This window comes from Loxodonta africana, chromosome X (assembly GCF_030014295.1).
Source record: "Loxodonta africana isolate mLoxAfr1 chromosome X, mLoxAfr1.hap2, whole genome shotgun sequence".
NCBI lineage: Eukaryota > Metazoa > Chordata > Mammalia > Proboscidea > Elephantidae > Loxodonta > Loxodonta africana.
The window spans coordinates 23,628,853-23,637,715 of NC_087369.1; positions in this window are offsets into that span (position 1 = coordinate 23,628,853).

Here is an 8,863-nt window from a genome sequence, read left to right on the forward strand (position 1 = left end):
GGTGTACTTATCTCCTGTGTCTGGGGGTCCCACAGATGCCCTGCCTGGCTCATTAATGCAGACAGCCTTCCTGTGCAACAAGCAACGATGTGATCATTTCAGTGAGCTGTTTTCTTTATGATGAAGCATTAGGGAATAGGGCCCTTTCTGTGCAGCTCTGCACAGGAACGTAACAGAATAAATGAGTCGGGGCTCTCCTGGAAAGAAGCAGGCTAAACATATTTATTCAATCTCTATGCTGAACAAGTAATCCGAGAAGCTAGACTATATGAAGAATGTGGCGTCAGGTTTGGAAGAAGACTCATTAACAACCTGTGTCATGCAGATGACACAACCTTGCTTGCTGTGAAAGTAAGAGGACTTGAAGCACTTACTGATGAAGATCAAAGACCGCAGCTTTCAATATGGATTACACATCAATATAAAGGAAACAGAAATCCTCACAACTGGACCAGTAAGCAACATCATGATAAATGGAGAAAAGAGTGAAGTTGTCAAGGATTTCATTTTACTTGGATCCACAACCAATGCCCATGGAAGCAGCAGTCAAAAAACCAAACGATATATTGCATTGGGTAAATGTGCAAAAGACTAAAGTGTTAAAAAGCAAAGATGTTACCTTGAGGACTAAGGTGCACCTGACCCAAGCCATGGTGTTTTCAATCCTTTCATATGCATGCGAAAGCTGGACAATGAATAAGGAAGACTGAAGAAGAATTGATGCCTTTGAGTTATGGTGTTGGCAAAGAACATCGAATATGCCATGGACTGCTGGAAGTACGAACAAGCCTGTCTCAGAAGAAGCACAGCCAGAATCCTTAGAAGCAAGGATGGTGAGACTTCATCTCATGTACTTTGGACATGTTATCAGGAGGCACCAGTCCCTGGAGAAGGGCATGATGCTTGGTAAGGTAAAAGGTTGGCCAAAAAGGAAGACCCTCAGTGAGATGGATTGATGCAGTGGCTGCAATGATGGGCTCAAACATAGCAATAATTGTTAGGATGGTACAGGACTGGGTAGTGTTTTGTTCTGTTGTACATGGCGTTACTAGGAGTCGGAACCAACTCAACAGCACCTGACAACAGCAACAACAAACAAGTTGGGTGTGTTTTAACAGAAGACTTCCAATATCCAGACAGGGCAGTGTTGCCCCATGCCATTTCCCAGAGGTGGGAAGCCCAGGATGGTAAAGACTGTCAAGGGACAGGTCTCTAGACATTGGCTTTGAACCTGAAGTTATTTAAGATTGTTGCTGGTTCACCTATTGTTGTTGGCCTCTGACTCATGGTGACCTTATGCACAACAAAACTAAATGCCACCTGATCCTGTGCCATTCCCATGATTAGTTGCCCATCAGACTGTTGTGATCCATAGGGTTTTCATTTGCTGATTTTCAGAAGTAGACCACTGGGTCTTTCTTCCTAGTTTGTCTTAGCCTGGAAGCTCCGCTGAAGCCAGTCCAGCATCATAGCAGCATGCAAGCCTGCACTGAAGAATGGATGGTGGCTGGGCATGAGGTGCATTGGCTGGAATTGAACCCAGGTCACCAGCATGGAAGGCGAGAATTCTGCCACTGAACCACCAGTCTACTGTTTCACCTGTTAGGAAATACTTTTTTCTTGACCTTGTTCTACAACAGTTTTACCTTTTAAAGAAGGCAGGGATAGGGGGTTGGTTAATGATTTATGGTGGTGGCGTACGTAGGTTCTCACTAAGTGGTTCTGACTGCTCCCCTCCATTCATGACAGAGGAAGTGCTGGAGTTGGAAAAGTGAGCATTTTGTGGCTATCCTAATGAAGACTGGATCAGGCAGGAATCATCCGTTGATGGTAAATCTAGGGGGGATTTTGATGAGAAGCCTGATATTACATAGCTTTAAAGTATCCCCCAGATGGCTTAGGAGCTGTGTATTCATTTCTCGTTGCCCTCCAACAAATTACTACAAGTTTAGTGGCATAAAACATGAATTTATTACTGTACAGTTAACATATGTAAGAAGTCCAACACAGGCCTCACTGGACTAAAATCAAGGTGTCAGTATGACTGCCTTCCTTCTGGAGGCTCTAGGGGAGAGTCTGTTTCCAGCTTCTAGAGGCCTCCTGCATTCCTTGGCTCCTGGCCCCTTTCTCCATCTTCAAAGCCAGCAGCATAGCGTCATCTGATCTCTCTGCTTCCATCAGCACATTGCCTTCTGTCTGTCTCCTCCTGCGTGGGTCCCTCTTATAAAAACCTTTGTGATTACATTGGGCTCACGTAGATAATCTAGATGATCTCTCCATCTCAGGATCTTTAACTTGATCCTGTCTGCATAGTCTCTTGCTGTATAAAATAACATCCACAGTTTCCAGGGATTAAAATGTGGACTTTCTTGGGGGTGGGGCATTATTCATGTCGTAAGAGAGAAGGTAACTACAGTGGAGAAATTGGAAGACACCTTGAACCGATAATCAAAACATAAACCAGGGGGAGGTGGACATCCTGTGCCTTCAGTTGTAATACCCTGAGACAAGTCCATCACCACCTATGCGGTATTTGGCTGAGAATGCAATACCTGACTCAAATCTTGAGGAAACATTAGGCAAACCCCAAATGAGAAATGTTCTGTTTTTTTAAAAAAGGGCTGGAGGCACTGTATTCTTTTAAGGTATTAATGTCATAAAAGACAGAGGCTGTGAAGAGGTTCCAGATTAAAGGAGGCTAAGGAGACATGAGGGAGCCCTGGTGGTGCAGTGGTTAAACACTCAGCTGTTAACCAGAAGGTCAGCGGTTTGAGCCCATCAGCTGCTCCGTGGGAGGGTGATGTGTCCATCAGCTTCCTAAACATTTACAGACTTGGAAACCCTATGGGGCAGCTCTACTCTGTCCTATAGGGTCGTGATGAGTCAGAATCCACTCGATGGCAACTGGTTTAAGGAGACATGGAAGTCCCTGGGTGGTGCAAATGGTTAATGTACTGTGCTGCTAACCAAAAGGTTGGCAGTTTGATTCCACCCAGAAGAGCCTTGGAAGAAAGGCCTGGAGATCTCCAAAAAAATCAGCCATTGAAAACCCTGTGGAGCACAGTTCTACTCTGACATACATGGGGTTGCCATGAATCCAAATCAACTCCACGGCAACTGGTGTGAATGGTGTAAAGAGGCATGGCAATGAAAGGTGAGAGCTGACCCTCCACTGGATCCAGTATTAGAGGAAAAAGTGTTGTAATAAAGGACGTTGTTTGGTCAATTGACAAACTGGAATATGGACAGTAGTTTGGAAACAGTGAAACCCTTGAGTGGGAACTCAACGGGACTGCCTGATTTTTCTAGGTCTTGCAAGTTTTCAGCCTCTGACAGGGTGCAGCCATACCACTTTTCTTTTGGTCTCTATTAGCGGAAAATGTTTTAGTTTTCCTTCTCCGACAGGTTCCCACGTTACGCAAAGTTCAGCTTTCGCAGGTTTCACTATACAAGTATTGTATCAGTGTTAAATTGGCTGAAGTTCTTATTGTAACATTTCTGTAAGTTTGAGATTATTTCCAAATAAAATGTTAAAAGTTTTTTTGTTTTAAATGGAGAGGGATTCTCTTGACACAGTTGGTCTCCTGTCTGCCTGAGGGACATGATAGCAAGATATTTGGACACAGGATCAAAACCATAATAGGAAAAAGGCTCAAGGGACTTGTGTAGCACCACAAAAAGCATGCTACTGCTTTTAAGATCTATCATAGGAGGCAGAGGGGATGCTTGTCAGGCAGCAGAAGTTCTAGTGGCCAAATGATGTCTTTGAGGCGGTCTGACAGTGTCTCACAATGGAGAAGTCTTACCCGAGAGGGGCTTCCCTAGGAGCTCATGAAGGCCAACGGAGCAGGGCTCTACCCACAGGGCCTACGGTAGTAAAAATGAGAAAGGGAGATGCCAGCAAGCATAAAAGGATGGTTCAGCTGTTGACCCTACATCTGCACTCTGGTTCTTGTGGGTCCTACTGGTTTAAAGACAAAAGACAACGTGGGTAAAGATCGTGCTTCCAAGACTCCACTGCTTCTTTGCTGATCGATGTTTTTCCTGAGCTTCTGCTAAGATGCCGCAGGGCATGAAGATTTTTTTGTTTGTTTCTGTTTGGTGTTTTGCCCCCAGCGTATGTGGCAGGAGAGGGGACTGGAGAGTAACAGGGGGTCTGAAGATTTCCAGTGGAGGGTCAGCTCTCACACTTAGTTGCCACGTCTCTTTATACCATACACACCAGTTGCTGTGAAATCGGTTCCGACTCATGGCAACCCCATGTGTGTCAGAGTAGTACTGTGCTCCATAGGGTTTTCAATGGCTGGTTTTTCCGAAGTAGATCTGCAAGCCTTTCTTCTGAGCGCTTCTGGGTGGAATCGAACTGCCAAACTTTTGTTTCAGGTAAAGGGCCCTATGTTATAATATTTAAGATTTGAAAGTAGGATAAAATGAAAAAGCCATTCAAAAGGACGAATCTTGTATGATCCAACTTATATGGAATATCTAGAAGAGGCAAATGCCTACAGACCAAAGTAGATTAGTGTTTACCAGGGGTTGGTGGAAGGCGGGGTTGTTGGAAGGCGGAATTGGAAGTTATGGCTTAATGGGTACGGAGTTTCTGTTTGGGGTGGTAAAAACTTTTGGAAATAAACAGCGGTGATGGTTGCATAACACTGTGAATGTAATTAATGTCACTGAATTGTACACTTAAAAATGGTTAAAACAGCAAACTTTATGTTATATGTATTTTATTACAATAATTAAAAAAAAAAAAGATACTCAAAGAAAAGCTATTCAAATCAGAAGACTGGCTGAGGACTTTAAAAGGCTTACCTATAGTTGTCCTGCTATCCGGAAATAGGAATAGGAAAACTAGGGCAATGCTCCTTGAACTTGAGTGTGGGGAAGAATTACCTGGTGTAAAAAATGGCATGATGGTGGGGGTGTCTGAACTCTTCTAACTTCACGAGGAGGAAGGAGAATCAAGGTCAGCAGCCCAAGGCTGATTCCTATGAGGCAGAGGTCAGACATACGTCTTCTCTCCAACCTTTTTACCTACCAATTCTGACACCAGCCTTCCCTCCCATGGCACTCTTTACTTCTCTACTGGGTTCAATGATTTGTTGCAGTGGCTGCACAAAACTCACAGACCATACTCACAATTATGGAGTTTATTAGGGAAATAACAGGTTACAATTCAGGATCAGGAATGACTCAGGATACAGTTCTTCGATCAGGATAGCTCTTTCTCAGCTGTGCACACAGGCAGTCCTCTGTCCTGCTTGGACAAGCGTCACAAAGCTCTTTATCTCTGCCAGTAAGTGCCCGGGGATACCCCACTCTGCCAGCAAGGCTCCTTGAAGGAGCTCAGCTTTCTCGCTCTGTAGGCTGGGAAGCCCAATGCGCTGTCTCTTGCCAGTCTCCTGGTTCTGCTGCTGCTGGTTCTATGCTGCACTTTCCACCGATTCTCACCGTCTTGCACTGTGTCTGGTGTTACAGGTCTCTGTCTCCTGGGTCTAGGAGGTTCTCAGCACAGGAGCTCCAGGTCCAAAGGATGTGCTCCACTCTAGTCTCCTCTTTCTTGGTGGTAGTGAGGTTCCCCCCTTTCTGCCTCTAGAATGGTTTATTTTAAGCCTAGTGGGATGGCGAAACTGATCAATCCCTTCATTATGGTTCCATGCATTTTATTTGCATGGTCCCACCCCCATAAGGATGCCATGAACCTTATTTGCATTATTAGCAAGCTGTCCGATCCCCTTGGTGGGTCACAAGCACCTTCTTTCCATCGTCCCACCCAATCATTTGATTACAAGACCATATAAAAACAATCCATTGCACCACACCTGGGGATCTTGTTAAAGTAATGCCTGATTCAGTAGGTTTTGGGTGGACCCAAGGATCTGCAAGTCTAGCCATCTAATCAGGTGATGTTGATGCGGCTGGTCTGCAGACCACACTTTGGGTCGCACTGAGTTAGAGTGCTGTAAGTGGAGAATTGCATGGGTTGCACTGCAGGAAAATGCCAAAAGCTGTTGCACGAACCAATGCTGGATTGAAATGTTTTAAATATCAACTTATTACAAGCAACCTTGAAAGCAACGGATGTTGCCATAGTAATTGCTAAAATGAGTTCCTGTTTGATTTCCAAGGGTTGGAAACGTTCTCATGGATACTGTTAAAAAGGCAATTTAGTAAACCATTAATTCAAGCTTGATTTTCTATTCCCAGTACTTCCCAAAAGGCATTTATACCCCCATTATTTGAAAAATTACAAAACAGTGGTGGTGGGTGGAGGCCAATTAGTAGAGACTTTGAGGCAATGAGCAGTGCTGAAATTTTCAAGTCCTCCTTGACTACGATTTTGAAAGTATTTGGAGACCTCCATTTAGTTTGCAGATATTGCTTGAGAGCTAGAAGGTTCTAAACACAACAATGAGGGATTATGCCTTTTATTCAACAAACATGCAATTTACTGAAGCCTGGATTGAGCTTTGATTTCATGGGTTTTGATAAATTTGTTTATTTCTGTGGCGAGTAAAACCATAACAAATTTTAATCCATCCATGCTTGGGTCTTTTGCAGATTTATTCAGAATACAAAGAACAGTAAGGGGAATGAATAGGGGTTATGTGATTCAGTTCTGGCATGTACTAGAACAGATTGCAGCAGCACTTACAGACCACTTCTACCACAGCCTCTGGGTAGGGGGTCATAGAAGACAACGTTTGGGATATATTCAGAGCAATGTGTATGGGAAGGAACATGTGGGCAGCCTGTAAAGCAGCAAAGAAAAATAAGCATAAAACACCAGCCCAAAGCAACAGGGCACTATGAGGGCTGCTGGAAATAGAAGTGTAAAGGAGGAAGTGTAGACATATTAAGGTGAATGTTATAAAGAAAGCACATGGGTTTTGGTTAAGGGATGGGTAGAGATGGAGGTGGTTTACTGCAGTGTACCATTTAGTAGAAGATACAATACTATTTAGCTCAGCTACAGCTATTATAAAAAACGTAAACTCGGATATCTCCCTTAACCAAAAAGCCATCAGACTGTTCCAGTCTTATTTTCTCACCACCAGAAAGGGACCAAGGATGGTCCTCAACGTAATTAGACAGCAGATGGAGGAGGGTTTGTATATCAGTTAGCTATTACTGCAATAATATTGCACAACAAACAAACCTGAAGTTTCAACAGTTGATAGCAACAAGTGTTTGTTTCTGTCTCACCCATCTGTTTTTTTGGTTGGCTGGGGTTGGGCTGATCTAGGCTGGGCTCTGCTGGCCTTTGCTTCAAGCCGTGTGTTTGCTGCACATGCCTCTCATCCTCCTTGGACCAGTGGCTACCTGAGACATGTTCCTGTCATGGTGAAAGGCAGGAGTGAAAGCGCAACAATGCAAGCTCATTTCAAGACTCTGTGTCACGTCTGTCCATGTATCATTGGCCAAAGCAAGTTGACGCCACAGCAAGAATATGAATGTTAAATACTCCGACAGGGGAGTGAAGAATTGGGAACGATAATTCGGTCTTCCACATTTTACTTCAGAATTTAATGTAGAATCCATGGTGTGCTTCCTGCTGATCATTCAGAATTAATGTTTAAAAACCCATTGCTGTGGAGTCGATTTCGACTCAAAAAGGAAAGTTTTTTTACTCAGAGATGACAGCATAAATTGTCTAGCTTGACTCTGACAAAGGCAGTGAAGACTGACTCTTATATCCATGTGTTGCAGCGTAAGTGAAGCATTCAACAGATGACCTCTTGTTAGCAAAGAGATGGTCAAATCTTTGAAGGAAGGAAGCAAAAGCCCTAACAGATACCTCATAAATAAAATAGCCAAAGCTTGTGGCTTCCTGGAAGGAACATTGTTCTGGAAATTTAGGAAGGGTACCATTTGATGGTAATTAGGGAGTCTGAAACACAGGACTAAATTAGATTCAATCCTTGGACATGGAAGTTAAGAGCTGCAAGGTAACATTATTTCTTCACTCCTTGGCCTTAGTAGCAGGATCAAGACCAGTTGAGAAAGTCAGTAGTGCTTCACACCTACTCAGTGATATTACAGGCTCCCTTGGAAATGGAAATGTGGATATAAGGATAACTAGCTGCCATGACAAGCAATGCCAACTCCTGCAAATACTATTTATTTATGAGATGCAGAACGTAAAAGTGGTTTTCAGCATAGGCTCTGGACTCAGATCGCTGGTTTCAAATCCTGGCTCTGCCACTTTCTGACCCTGGGACCTTGGCTTCTGTTTGTGCATCTGTAAAATAGAGATAATCGTAATAACAGTACCTCCCTCTGGATTATTGTGAGGATTAAATGAAATAATGCATGCTTAGATTGGTGCCTAGCACAGAGTAAGTGCTCAAATGTTAGCTTTTAGGATTTACCAGAAAATGTCAGGTTTCAAAAATTAGTTACACAAAATCAGAGTTTATACCAGTGTGGCCAACTACCTACTATGCTGAGCCAATGCTGCCTTTAAAATAAATCAAGTGATGGAATCTTAAAGGACCCTAATAGACATACCCTCCTTAGTATCTACATTTCCCCAGGAACAGTTGTACAGAACTGGTTTTGTTTTGCTTGTAAAACTCACTGCTATAATCCCCCCAAATGCTCAACTGTTTTTTCCCCTTGCTATATTAAATGATAATTAAATGGGGGGGGGAGAGCAGTAAAAAGCTTAGACGTTCTTGATGTGAACCAGAAGGAGTCAATTAAGTGAGGATCGAAATCTTCCATTTGTGTGTTCAAACTGGCTAGAGTTAAATATTTATGTTGAAGAGCTCTATAAACTCTTGCAAAGTAGGGGCCATGCCCTTTTTTTTTAAATTAATTTTTATTGTGCTTTAAGTGAAAGTTTACAAATCAGGTC